The following is a 14,943-nucleotide window of genomic DNA, read 5'->3' as shown; positions in this document are numbered from 1 at the left end:
CATAAACAGAGGCCGGGGAAGGGGGCGGGGAAGGAGGGAGAGAACAGACTTTGACCGATAGTAACCCTGGCGCTCAGCGCAGCCGAATCTATAAAAGGAACTAGTCGCGGCAAAACCCCGGTAATTCTGAGGGAGAGTGAGTGGGGCAGGGACCCGTCGAGCCCAGCCGACACCTCTCTCCTCCGGAGCAGGTGGGCAGGGCAGGGGGCGCCGCAGGACCGGCTCAGCCAGAGCCAATTTCTCGGGGCCGCTTTGCTCTTTTCCCCCTTTTAAAATTTTATTTTATTTTATTTTTTTCCTTTTCCCCTTCTCCAGAAGGGTTTTTCAAGGGGTGGGGGAAAAAGACGCACGCACAAAAGTGGAAAACAGGTAAGAGGTTCTCCAGTGACTTGGGCGTTATTGTTTTGTTTCGCGGCCGAGGAGGCTCTGGGAAGCGCTGGGTTTTTGGGACTAGTCCGAACCCCCACCTCTTGCAGCGCAAGTGGGGCGGGGGCGGTGTAAATGGAGAGGACGTCCTAGGACGAGCTCCAGCGACCCAGAGACGCTAGCGCTGCTGCGTTCGGGGCTCACCCGGCGGTGGGGCCGGGGAAGCATCTCTGGGCGTGGAGACCCGGGAGCCGTACCGCGGGCTCAGTGCGATTGTGTGTGTGTGTGGGGGGGGGGGGGGGGTTGGATTCTGGTCTTACTGGGGGCGCTGATGCACGGGGTGGGGGTGGGGGAGCGGAAAGTGGCAGCCCCAGCTCCGAGCGCTTCCTTTTGTTCGGAAGAGCCTGAGCCGGCTGGAAACCCCTCTGGCTGCGGGTCGGCCGGCGCCCACCGAGACGAATGCCAGCACTGAGTCCCCAGTGCGTTCTTTAAGGAGCTGGTCTGAGTCGGGGTCTGACCTGGGGATCCGCCCCGTCCGCCCCCGGATTGGAGAGGCGCGTTCTTGTTCCCCAAGAACTCGACTGGGTGGTGCCCCAAACGGGGTCTGTAGCGCTGTTGATCACTTGAGGCCTCGGGGGCTTTGTCTGACTTGGGGTCCTGCGTCTGGTCCCCGTGCGCTCACCCAGCTGGTGTCCCTCGCGCAGCGAGGGGACGCGTTTTGTTCCTTTTAAAAACAAAAGACTTGGAAGAAGAGCCTGCGGAGACCTGGAGCTGAGATGCCGGTTCCCCTACCCCCCCATCCTTCCTGCCCTTTGCCGTTTAGTCTCCTGGGGCGGCCTCAGGCCGGGCACGGATGGGGAAGCTGGGGCCAGCCGGTGCCGCGGAATGACCGGGAGTAACCCCGGCGGGCGGCGCAGAACTCGAAGCTCCGCCGCGGGGCTGGGCCGGGTGGGGATGGGGGAAGGCTGGGCTCCGGCTGCCGGTGGCCCCGGGGGACTGGCCCGCAGCGCCTCCTGTCCGAAAGGCCTGGGAATCGACCCTGTGGCTGGAGGGGGACCGGCCTTCACAAGGGGCTATCGCTTTTGGGTTCCGACTAAGATCCGGTGAAGACGGGTGGTTGGAGATTGGGAGGAAGCCTGGGGGATCAGGCGAAAAGGCCGGTTTTTTTGTTTGTTTGTTTTTTGTTTTTTTAATCAGAATGTTTCCCGATTCCCAGACCCTTGTTACATGAGAAGGTTCTTGGCGTGGGCCAGTGCCATGGATGTGTGTAGGTGTCTGTTTTTCAGCACTTAATCTTATAGAAGGAAATAAACAAGGTGTGCGTATGCGTGTATGTGTGTGTGTGTGTGTGTGTGTGTGTGAGAGAGAGATGGAGAGAGAGAGAAGCATCAGGCTCTGGAAGTAATTGGCCCTTATCTTTTGCAGCGTTGATACCATCACCTTTTAAAGCCCCAAACTATTATTCAGTGACACTTCACAAAGTGAGTGGTATATACATTAACGTAAAAGAGGACAAATTTGATATTATAAAACATTTCCCTGGTGATGAAAATCAGCAAGTCACTTTTTAAGGCCCCATCTGCACCCCCGCCCCCCCAACCGCCCAGTACCTTACAGCATTTTCCAAGTTCAAAGGCAGTCTTACTGGTTCTTTTAACAATAGTTTGGGACCCAAACATAAGTTTTGATCTTCTTTTCAGACAGAACTTAAACCCTAACTAACAAAGTGCTTCTTTTCTCATCTCCCCTTTTATTTCAGCCCATTTTCCCTCATCCCTACCACAAAAATAATGGAGGCTTTCTGTTGTTTGAATCATTCCCTTGAGACACTTCTCCCATATCAAAGAAAGTGTGAAAGCATGAAGAATGTTTTGGAGTAGAACCTCTTCAGATAGAATAATAATTTTCAAGTACAAAGTTTTCATTGTCAGCCTGTTCCCCAACTGCTCCTATAAAGCAAATAATTCATGATAGAGTTAAAAAAAAATATATTGGATATGCGAGGCGCCTGGGTGGCTCAGTGGGTTAAAGTCTCTGCCTTCAGCTCAAGTCATGATCCCAGGGTCCTGGGATCGAGCCCTGCATTGGGCTCCCTGCTCAGCGGGGAGCCTGCTTCCTCCTCTCTCTCTGCCTGCCTCTCTGCCTACTTGTGATCTATCTGTCAAATAAATAAATAAAATCTTTAAAAAAATATTGGATATGCAGAGCAAATTGGTATCTACTTGGAAAAAACAAAAACAAACAGCAGTAGAATCAGAGTGACTAGGCTTAATGATAACCACAATCCATTTAAGGGACAAGAATTGCAATTCTAGTCAGAGTAATTCCCTTGCAAGGACAAGTCTCATGTTCCAGAATAACATAACCTGATTTTGAAGGGGCCACCTGTGATACGTGTGTCTCCTGTCCTCATGAGCTTTTGAAATCCCAACTCTCCTAAATATTTTAATTTACATCTAAATAGAGGCCTATAATGGACACGTTTTTTACTTAGGGGATATTTACAGTTCATGTGAGACTATGGTCAGTCTAGGATTGAAAAAGGGTGGTTAGGGCTTGGTTGTTTTCAACCTCTGCTCTAGGAAGTCCAATGCTTACATTATTAAAAATGAATGAAACTCAGCAACACAGCTTTTTATTATCTTCAGTAGTATTTACCTTATATGGAGAGAAGTTGGAATATTTTTCCATCAAAAAAATTTGTTTAGGGATCTGACCTCCCATCAACCAAGTGACTTATGCTAGGCTCATAGTGATTGAGAATTGTCAATAGTTTTGCTATTTCAGTTTTTAGCTTGTAATTAAGTGACATTACCTTAGACTCTTTAATTATGAACATTTTGGAATCTAGAAATTACCAGTAGACATGTGGTTTTGTATTTCTAAAATACTCTCAAATCCAAATACATTTTCATTTACTGTCTGGGTATTAAATAATGCAAGTAAAATGCTCTTTATGGCTGTTACTTTGGCATCAGCTTTTAAATGATCTTTCTGAAAATTTGTTTTATTTAACTGGTCTGGGAGAGGGCCTACATAAAAAAAACGGAGACCCTCTTCATATCTGCATGTGGAAATAATCATAAATGCCAAAGTTATTGCAATATTTATTTAATAGACACTATATAGCACTCTGTACCAAGCACTAGTCCAAATGCTTTTCAAATTCTAACCAATTTAATCTCTACAGCAAACCCATTTATTATTCCTGTTTTACAAATGAAGAGACTGAGAGGTTAGCTAACTTGTCCCTGGTCACACGTCTTGTGAGTTGGCAAAACTAAGATTTGAACCCAGCCAGTGAGTCCCAGAGTACTTTAATGCCCACACTAAACGTTGAGGTGGGAACAATTTCAGCTGCTGTAAGCAGAGGACTTTTGAGGATGCTTGTTATGTTTATGGTCCATTCATCTGCTGGAGACCTTATCAGACTCTACAGCCTGTATCGTATTTCCCTTGTTTGTTGGGAGTGAGCCAACCAAATTCTCTTCAGCTTGGGACATAGGTTGCACAGGGGATTGCGACACCATGGAAAGAACAGACAATAAAATTTACTCAACTCGAATACTTTTCTTGGTTTAAAATGAAAATTTTACTATTGCTTCAGTCAGGTATTTGTGAGTAAGTCTATGCTATCAAAGTGTTTTCCTGTGTAATACATATAGAATGGAAGGGCAGAGTATTTGGCCATAAAAATCTAAGGAACAAAAGACAAAGGAAGGAGAACCATTAGTTTAGCTGTCAATTCTAACATGGGAGGATTTTTTTTTTTGGTTGTAGTACAATACAGTTCCTGCTTGTTCTATCCTTAATTATGTTGTGGATCTTTTGAAATAAGCTATTTCTCTGTTATTGCTATTACTGTCTAGGAATCAAATTTACCCATTTCTTAAGGCATCTTTCTTTGAAAGTCTGCTTTGTAAAAAATTAAATTATGATAGCAAATTAGAAATCAACTCTTAGAAAGTATTTCTGCTCGGTTAGAAGCAGTTTCATTTATTGTTGATTTACTGGGTGCTGAATATTGATTTAGGCATTTTACATGATGATTCAGTTCATTGTCATGAGAACAATGTTAGGGTAGGTACTATTATTATCTTCATTTTACAGAGGGGGAGACTGAGGTATAGACAGGTTAAGGAGCCTGCTCATGGAGTTTGTTAGGTAGTGAAGCTGAGGGTGGATGAATTTCCATGAATTTACCAATATCCAGGTAAGGACTTTGTCAAAATACCCAGTTTTGACAAAAGAAATAGTAGCAAAAGGCAAAGAGTGATTCTCCTTTTCATCTGGTTATTTTAACCCCAAAATAGTTTCCTGGATAGGTGACCAGCGTACATGCTATTAGAATGGTACATTTTGGAAGTATTTAAGGCCAGAGAATGAAAATCTCATATGTAAAATTGCTTTCAGATAGAGTTTCAGTTACTCTGCTTTCCGTTGAGATGATAAACTGTAGGAAAGCAAAGGATTCATGCTGACAGCAAATTGCAGGTGCATCACACATGGGTCCTGGAACAAAATAAACTTTGAAGTCCTGTCTGTTTCCATTTTGAAAACTTAACTTTAAGAACTGATTTGAATGCCATCCCTTTCGTAAGCTGGATTCCCTCCTTCCTGCCAACACAGAGTGAAAATTATCCCCTTCTTTTTTACTCCCGTAAGATTGGTTCACTGCAGTGTTCATGCCATGTATTTAATTGCATTCTTTTGTTATAGTTAACATTTGTTTGTATTCCTCTTGAGTGTATGCTTCTCCTTGAGAACGTCTTTGATTCATTCTCCCCAGTCTTTAATTCAACCCCCTTGATGTGAAAGGGGTTCAATAAAAGCTGACTTGAATGAGTCAGACAAAGACAACAGGAAACTAATGTTTCCTTGCTGTATTCTAAAAGACAAATTAGAATGATGGCATAATTGTAGAAAAGCATTAGAAATAGAGGGATGTGAGTTATAATAGTTAATTATGAGTTATAATAGTTAAGGTTAGGTTTATGATAGAGATTGAGAAATGTTAGCCCATAGTCAATTTAGGCCAGCTTAGGTTTTTTTTTTTAGTATTTTATTTATTTATTTGACAGACAGAGATCACAAGTAGGCAGAGAGGCAGGCAGAGAGAGAGGAGGAAGCAGGCTTCCCACTGAGCAGAGAGCCCGATGCGGGGCTCGATCCCAGGACCCTGGGATCATGACCTGAGCCGAAGGCAGAGGCTTTAACCCACTGAGCCACCCAGGCGCCCCCCAGCTTAGTTTTTGTAGAACAAACAATTCTGGTTCCATTCAGTTTCATTTCTCTTTTTTGAGGCAGCTGTGATTTGTGAAAATGCTTTAATTTGTGACATCTCACTGTCAAATACTTTGATTTGCACATTAATTAATTTTTAAGACAAGAATGAGATAATTCACCAAGTAATATAGAATTTAAATACTTTAAAAAAAAACAAAATAACCTTTTATGCATAAGATCTGTTCTTCATTCTGTGTGTGTGTGTATGTGTGTGTATGTATGTGTGTGTATTTGTTTAAAACTACAGCATTTTCTATGCCAAATCCAACTTCCAAGAAGCATTTGGAAGCCAAAGCATTTTATCTGGCTAGTCTTGAAGTCCAGATGTTTTATCATAACTGGTATTTAGTGTGGGACATTTCCCAGAAAAAAATTTTTACATATATAACCAATCATTTATTGGGAGAGGATTTTTAATGATTTTGAGCATATAATGAAAACAATGGATTCTCTTCAGAAAAAATATACATAGTCATATACATTTCAAATTTTATGTATAATTACATATAATTATATTCTACATATAATTTCAGAAATCCACTAAAGAGCCATGTGACCTCGGGGAATTAATTTTACTTTTCCAGGATTTACGTTCTTGGTTTATAAAATGAAAGAGGAGGAAGCGCATGACTTTTAAAGAGCCCTTTTCATGTTTACATCCTCCAGCTCTAGGTCTGTATTTAGGAAAAGGATGATTCTTTGATTGTGGCTGCTCAGAGATACATTCTGCAGGGCCTCCTCAACATTAGTGTAACAGATCATGTGGGTTTCGTGAGGTAGAGAGAAGATGCCCAGGGAATGCCTACAAGTATTCCTGATGAGTGTGAAGGTGACACAGAAAGGTGATGGGAAGAGAGGAAAGTACAGGCAAGAAAGCTGTTGAAATTGCCTATTTATCTGTGTTAATGGAGGAGGATGTGAATCATAGATCCAAAAAGGCATTCTCATCTGAAATGCAAAGGAAGGGGGAGTTGGTTCATCTCAATACATTTCAATAGAGCAAATATTATTTAGTGAGATATCGTTCTTGTCTCCACTTCACCATTTGGAGGATCTCTCGGAGATAAAATATTCATTTGGACTCTCAGGCCTGGATATATCTCCATTATGGGTGTAGGTTTTGCTTCTCATACTCACGCCGTAGTCCTATTAAGCAATTATGTGGAAAGGAGTGCCGGTGCCTATGAGAGGATGAGAACTGGACTAACCAGATAAGGATATTCTTAAATACCGCAGAAGACTCTCACTGGGGGTAGGTGGGCAAGACAATGAGCTTTCTGAAGCATTGTCCTGAATTTGTTTTTACAGAGATCACAACAGATTGGGACCAGAAGGAAGAAAAAGGGAGAAAAAGGAACAAGAGGTTTTAGACTTGGAGGAGGGGGGGCAAAAGAGGAGGAAAGATGCCGCAAAGAAGTTTCATATCCCTATTTACACTTGCTTTGCAAAATTCCTGTGGGATGCCAGGTTGGGAATAATTGCTTTTGCCAAGGGTCAAACCAAGCTTGTTTTCTTGAAGAATCAAGTCCCCAAGGGGGTGGCAGTTTGAAATCGATTACATCTGGTGTTTAGATGATCCAAGTTTGACATAAAGGCAACACTGAGGGAAGCAGCAGCTTTCCTTGGAAAGGCAGCGAGTATGTGAAGACCCAAACTAGAGTTTAGATTGACCTGAGGATCCTTCTCTACTTCCAGATGCAGGACTTTGGGATGGAGGTGGCGGTTTATCTTAGCTGGGGTGGGGTGTGGTCCTTGGTAGTGGAAGAGGGAGGGAAGAGGAAGATAAATGATTAGAAAAATGTGTTAATACGCAGAAAGTACCATGAAACTGGTATTCATTTCTTCAGCAGATATTTTTTCAAATACTGTGTAAAGTGCTGGGGTTCTGAACAAATGTCAAAAGACTTTGAGGATCTGCCACCGTAATGATTTTTAGCTTGGCATTCAGGGCTCTTTGAAATAAGACTTTTGATAGCTTTTTCCTCCATTATAAGAGGCATCCTTGAACTTGACTCGGTTTTTCGCCAGTGATGAGTGTGGCTTAATAACTATTTGTTAACTGAATCTCCACAGGTTTTCCTTATGCCTCTGACTTGGACTTGAGGAGCCCCATCCTGGCTAGTTTTTGGCTTCTCATTGTTCTGGAGTCTCACATTCATCCTCTGTGGCTGCTTCTGTTTGCACTTCGCCCTCTGCTCCTGTTCCTCACTGACTGACATTCCCCCCACCGGCCGTGGGTAGATACGAGCACGGCCGAGGACTAGGCCTTCTGCCAGGTCACCTTCTGTCATTGTCACCGTATCTTTGGTAGGCGGCACATCAGCCATTCAAGTTATTTCAGTTGACCCACGTTTTTGTAATCATTAATGGATTTTTAAAAGTCAACGTTACGTGTGTCCTTTAAATTGAGAACTGATCACAGTTGCCTCAAATAAAATGTTAGTCACAAAATAGAGTGAAAACAACTTAATTTTCTCAATAGTCTTGTCTATAAAATAAACTTGCTTTCGAAACTTTGGTAAAAAGCGGAATTGGCTTGCGTTAAAGAGGTGCTGAAGAAAAGGCCAAACACAGACTTTCTCCTTAATGTAATAAAAATTTTTGTAAAGGCCAAAAAAGTGCTGAAAAGATAGAATTTTTCTCATGTGTGAGTCCGAGTTTAATACTGTGCCTGTCCATCTAAAATCCTCTAAGTGGAATTTGAGTAGCTCTTTTCTTTCTTTAAAGATTTTATTTATTTATTAGAGAGAGAGAGAGAGCATGAGTGGGGGGAAGAGCAGAGGGAGAAGCAGGCTTCCCACCGAGCAGGGGGGCTCGATTCTTGGACCCCAGGTCCTGACCTGGGCTGAAGGCAGAAACTTAACCAACTGAGCCACCCAGGCTCGCCTGGAATTTGAGTAGCTCTTAAATCCATCTTGTGTGGCCTCTTCTCACATTTGGGGGAATGTGGAGGTCGCCACCATTTTCAGATGGTGTACCTGATACAGAGAGTGGGTTAGTAACTTGTTCAGTTCACGTAGTTCGCTAATGGCAATGCCTGGGATTCAAACTCGAGTCTGATCCCCAAGCTCCAGGCAGTGTTTTTTTAGATTCAGAAGATCTTCTCCTCCAGCCTCTTCATCATCAAGACTTGTTTTCTGTTCTGTGGCTCAGAGCAGGAGAGGGACTCGCCTAGATTCACACCCCGGCAGTCATTAACTGGAAATTAAAAACTTGGCCCCATATGTCTTTAATCCAGGGTTCTTACTGATGTACCAACATTTTGGGTGATATTTATAGTGTCCTTTCAGGAGAGAAAAAAGAAATTGTGTCTATAAAAGTCTGTCCTTTTCAGCTTACAATGGACACTGAATCCTTGAAAATTGGACTCGCCTCATTTACTTGTTGTCTGTTGATCCAGTTTGAATCTTAAGAGGTTTTTCAACTTTTTTTTTTTTTTTTTTTCATTCTCTCTCTGCAGTAAAAGTGCTCCTTGGTTATAAGTTTGAATCGAAAGGAAATCCCCACAGCAGTGCTGAAGGTTCAGTCTTTGCTGGGATCTGTTTCCTTTATGCAAAAGTACAAAACCCTGTGCTAATTTTGGCTGGTTAAGATTAATTGTGATTCAAGGCAGAGTGCTCTGTGTGTGTGTGTGTTTAATGATTACGGACCTTGAGTTCAAGAGAAAGAAAGCCTTTGGTCAAGTTATGTTTATTCAGTTGTTAGTCCTTTTGCAGGATTTGCAAATTTGGTGGAATTAGTGCCATTTTCCAGTTTTCAATCCCGGTCACATTTCACATGATCACAGCGTGGCTTTCTACTCCTCTGCTGAGCAAACGGAAGGTTGTCTGACAGTGGGCTCCATTAAGGGGAGTGCTGGTGCCCCCATGGGATTCAGGGACCAAAAGGCACTCTGTTCTTTATGCTGAGCTCTATTTGGGGATGCTGGTGCTCTCCTGAAGTAGATACTTAGCACATGGCTGCCTGGTTGTGTAGGTATTTAAATGCTGCTATAAAACCACTGTTGAAAAAAGCAGGCTAGCAAGAGTTCTACCCAAGTTTCATGTTGTTTTCTCCTTGAGCACTTTTTAATATGACACATAAAATGTTTGACTTGTGAAAATCTCAGCGACCCTGCTTTCTAGAAGGAATACTCAGAATCATAATATTGGAATAAGGCAACTCTGTTTCCTCTGAGAAGAACCTCCCAAACCTCAAATAATAGAGTTCGTGTGGCCAGTACTTTAAAAAAAAAAAAAAAAAAAAAAGGCTAAGATCCTTCAGTTTTTGTTTTTCAGAATCACAAGTATGCGGATTTAAACTTGTGATCTTACTCCTCTTTCTTCTTAGCAAAGCAGCCAGCAACATGGTTTGTTTCGGTTACTTTAGAGAAGGACTTCAGTGGTCAAGTTGGGAGGGCAGGGCTTACCTGCACTCCTGTGTGTCTGGCCAAGAACCAGGAGTAAATTCCCACATGCCTAGTTACCTGGTCCTTGCTGGGCTGCAGAAGCAAGCGTCGCAGACACAGGACGCAAGCCTTCTCAGCCGTAAGAGCTGGCTGGTGAAAGGTGTTCTGGACAAGATTGCTGGGTTTGGTCACACTGAGTGAGCTAGAACTGGACAAGAGCCTGGAGATTAGGTAACTCGTTTTGGCAAAAGTAAAGGGAATAAAGTATCAAGGTGCAAAAGTTATACCCAGGTGCTGCTATGCTTCACTGAGCGAGATTTTGACTTGAGCCTATGGGTGTAGAGTTCAAGAGTCCTGAGCAGTGCTGGCAGTCTTCTATTTAGGCTTGAGCCCCGAGAGGAGGGGTTCTTGGAGCTGGCATGCTTATGGGGGTTCTAGAGCCTATGTCTGGCAAATTATAGATTCTTCTTTGCTCACATGAACGCAGTGAAAATAAATGTGTTTCCCAGCAAATTAGAGCAGCTTTGAGAACAACCAAATTAAAGGTGCTCTAGCTTGAACCCGAGTTTCTTGGAGCACAGCTGGAAATTTTGTCATGCTTTTGAACTAACTGAACCTTTACTTTCAATGCAATTTCTGATTTGTTTCTGTAGGGAACCTGTTTTAATTCTTCTCTCCCATTCCTGAGGTCGGACTTCAGAAGCCCTCTTTCCTCAAATGTTTAGGGAGCGTGGAGTCATCGGGGCACTGGGGTCCATATGGCAGAGAATAAGATGGTGAGACAGACCAGCTTGCTGAGTGCACGTGGCTTACAGTTTTAGCAGGGATCACCCGATAGGTCAGTACCCTGGAGAAGACTGTAGGGAGAGCTGAGAAGATGGAGGAAATGTAAGGTCCAGATAGCAAGTAGGTAGTTGACATAGAGGCTGCAGGAAGTGGGGTGGAGAGGGAAATGGAGCCAGGCCCTGAGGACTTGGAGGAAGGCAGCAGCGTGCTTGCATGAAGAATAGGAGCCAATTGCCAAGAGTGTGGAGAGAATTGTATAAGTAAGCGGTGGGGGTCCCTGAGAGGGGGTCCCTGAGAGGGGGTTTTGTGGTAAAACAATGCCAGAAGTGGCACCAGGATTTCAGGGTCACCCCGTCACATCTTCCACTGAGCTGGGCACTGGAGAGAGCTCCAGTTCATTTTGTAAAGTCCTTTGAGGGAAATAGTACCTTCTGTGAACAAAGAAGAGAGAAGAGAGATTCCTTTAATAAATGGCCCACTTTGTGCCCCACCCTTGGTGAATGCTTCACCCTGTGAAGTCAGCAGCACTAATCATTATAATAGCTACCATTTACTGGACACTTACTTTGTTCCAGGAACTGACTTAATGTTTTGTATACATTATTAGTTCTATTTTATGAAGAGGATCCAGGGGTTCAGAGTCCCTAGAGTCCCAGTGCTGGTGCTTAGCAGAGTCAGGATTCCAACCCAGTTTTCTCTGACTCCAAAACCTCCCTTCTTTCTGCTAGGCCAGGTAATTCAAGAAAATAAAAGAGTTAAGGATGGTTGGGGGGAGTTTCCTGTAAAGTAGCATAGGCTCAAAGGAAGGGGAAGCCAGTGAAGGGATTTGGGTTTTTCTCTCCCCAAGTCCTTTAGCACTTTTATAAAAATAAACCCTTCAGGCTAGGAGAAGTTTGGACATCTGAAGATGTTGACCCTTCAGAGATGTAAGCCAAACAAAGTGGTTTTTGCTGATACAGTCGCGAAGCCTTTTATCCTAATATTCTCTTGGAACACCCTCCTGCAGCAACGAAAGGGAGGGAACATGATAGTCAAGATTTTCTGCAAATAAAGGATTGATTGCTCTTGGAGACTTGCTTGCTTGTGTTTCTACAGCGCAGGGGGTTTGACTTCAATAGTTCCTTCCCTTGCACGTCCTTCTTATTTTGACATTATGAGGGTGGTTAAAAAAAATGTTTTTCGGGCGCCTGGGTGTCTCAGTGGGTTAAAGCCTCTGCCTTTGGCTCAGGTCATGATCTCGGGGTCCTGGGATCGAGCCCCACATTGGGCTCTCTGCTCGCCTGGGAGCCTGCTTCCTCCCACTCTCTCTGCCTACTAGTGATCTCTGTCTGTCAAATAAATAAATAAAATCTTTTAAAAAAATGTTTTTCTATGATCTATAATGTTGACAGGTTGATTTCTTTTCAACAGGAAAGGTTCTTTTTCCTACATCCTGCGTAACCACCCCCCCACCAGAGAGAAAGCAAATAGTTGTATTGTTTGTTGAAGTCTTCCTTTGAAGGTTGCTCCGTGTTTGTTTAATGGAAATCAGCAGGGGGAGAAGGGCTATCTCTAACATTTTGTTAGAATTTCTCCATAATTCTACAACAGTGAAACAAGAACTTGGGTACAGGATGGATTTGCTTTTGGAACCTGTGGCTCTTGACAGTTTTAGAAGTCTTGAGACTGTTTGAGCTAAGTAGCAACCGCCATGTTGAGAGTGATAACTAGGATCTTTGGTTGTCCAAATATCGGTGATGTGATAGAAATAGATTTAAACCTTGTGAGTCTCCTTTAAAATAAAATCGTGAACTACAGGAGGAATGATTCTTCTCCAGGGCTAGTTATGGATTTGATAATATTCGTGGATCTCTTTCAGTTTTTATGTATTCATTTATGTATTCATTTCATAGCCTTCATTTTGAAATTAGCTATTAGCAGATACTTTTGTCCAGGAAATTGAATATATATATTCCTCTATAAACTAATTGGTAGTAATAATCAAGTATGATGCATTTGATATTTTTAAAAAGGTCCCCGGAATCAGATTGTTAGAATTGCTAGAATTCATTGAATCTATATTTTAAAAATGGGTATTGTGATAGCATCAGAGCCTCTTCTAGAATGATCAAAATCTTCTAGAATGATAGAATGGCTTCCTTTTATCCTTGACTTTTTATCTGGGAGGATTTCTTACATCTTTTTTCTCCTCAAATTTGAGTATTAAAATGTTACGGTTTAAGTAGGAATACACCCTTAGGAGTGGTTGAGTACCCACAAGTGATTTTTCTGTAGGCTCTAGTGACAATTAAGGCCAGTTTCACCAAGTTTATGGGTCTACAGGATGGTTAGGAAGTGCAAGGGGTGGAATTGAGGGGATTAGCCAAGATGGCTTTAAGTACAGGTAGAGAGCTTGGTGGCATCTGGAGCCCAGAGGAGTTAAACTGAGGCAGTCAAATGAACTTTAGGCTGACTAAAGCCTGGGTCAGCCAGGGAGAAGTCACAGTGCCTTCTTCCCACAGCAGCAGCCCTGTCCTATCTTCAGTCATGGGTGCAGTGAACCGATTGCAGCCCGGTTTTCTGACTTGTCAGTAATCTCATTAGCCTTTTCCCTGAATGTGGTTACTGATCCAGAGCCATGTGCTCAGAGATGCAATTAAAGAACAGACCTTTTCCAAAGCAAGCATGCTCTGCTGCCTTTACGGGTTTCCTATCCTAATTTTGCAGGACTCTCCACATCTCTCTGGAGATCAGGGGGCATCTACATCGGGGGTTCTTGCTCTTGTATCAACATCTCATGAATAGACAATCAGTTAAGGTTTAGTGCCAACTCATTTTCAGTTCATATGTGACATGGTTCACTTCTGCCTGAAATCTACCTGCTGCTTTGTGGTTACTGGCGGGCTGTTAGCTGATATAAGAGGTTTCATCAGGAGAGATGCTAAGATGCTAAGCTGTTGTCACAAATTTCAACCTCTGCCTCACTCCTAGTAACTATGTAGATACTTGTCAATGAAGCAGAACATACACTTTGTTTGCTTATTGAAAATTTAAAGAACTGACAGTTGTAAGACCATTGTTTGGGAAAAATGAAAATTAGTTGCTGACTGCATGTTCTGGGTGTAGGAACTATTTGGGTAGAACTTGTAAGAAAAATGTGTTCGAGAGAATGAACAGAACCATAGGAGAAATATGATAATGGGAAAGAGCATAGAACAGTTGTTGGAAAAAAGTTACTTCTTGAGGAGTGTGGGGGTAGCTCTAACTCTAGGGGTTGAGTCCGGGCAAGTCACTTGCTTTTTAGGAGGCTTCAGCTTCTCTCTAAAGCTGGGGCAGGGGTGTGGTGGGAACAGGTCTCCAAAACCACATGGAACTTTTTCTATCTGAGGAGACAACCAGCTGGAGGAGGGCTTTGGGAGGGCTTGTTCTCTTCTGCCTAGAGGGGCCAGCTTCTCTGCCCCAGTGAGAAGTGGTGATGGTGTGGTCCCTGCTTGAGGACGGTCCTCCTGTGGCATGTGTCCTGGCTGAGGGGTTATCGTCATGGTCGTCCCCCCGCCCGGCCTTAGATGGAAGCTCAGGTCTATAGTTGTAAGTCCTGGCTTCTCGTGCTCCCAGCGTTCTTGCGGAAGGAAAATGGCCAACCAACCCTTTGGTTACCGCAGAGACTAGGGGGAGATCCTGGCAGCAGTGCAAACATGTGCATTTTTTCTCCCCTGTTACATTTCCGTAGACAGATTTAATGCCTGGGAAGGGTAGAAGGCAGTCACGGGAAGTAGTTCCTGTTTTTCTTTTGGCTTTGCCAAGTGAGGAAAAAACCCTCCTACCTTGTCTTCGAGCAGGACTTCTTCTTTCTCTCCCCTCGTTTCTTCGTTATATTTTTCATCTCTCTTTGAAATCTACATGTGATATTCAAAAGAGCCACACGTTTTGTTGAGGAAGGGGGTGGGTGGGAGAGCAGTGAGGTAGGTGCTGACTGGGGTCATCTCTTTTCCTCTTCACACCAAGCTTCCTGTAAACCTATAATTAGGTGGTTTTTTTTTTTTTCTTTCTTTTGGCAGCGTCACTAAGTCTGTCTGACATTCCTGGTATTGGTTTAGGGAAAAGTTGAAAGAATTCAGCTGTCATTTGGTGACCCATTT

General features: G+C 43.3%; 1 protein-coding gene across 1 annotated transcript in view; it reads left to right on the top strand.

Annotated features, from left to right (window-relative positions):
• Window positions 1–310: 310 nt before the first annotated feature.
• The window catches only part of LOC111145612 (ATP binding cassette subfamily A member 1), a 126,092-nt gene continuing 111,459 nt past the window's right edge, over window positions 311–14,943 (top strand). The window contains exon 1 of the mRNA XM_022500621.1: window positions 311–369. The gene's annotated coding sequence lies outside the window, so the exon portion shown is untranslated. The remainder of the gene's footprint in view (window positions 370–14,943) is intronic.

Source organism: Enhydra lutris, unplaced genomic scaffold, assembly GCF_002288905.1.
Source record: "Enhydra lutris kenyoni isolate GAN:26980312 unplaced genomic scaffold, ASM228890v2 scaffoldscaffold13, whole genome shotgun sequence".
Lineage (NCBI taxonomy): Eukaryota > Metazoa > Chordata > Mammalia > Carnivora > Mustelidae > Enhydra > Enhydra lutris.
This window is presented reverse-complemented; position numbering and strand designations above follow the sequence as displayed.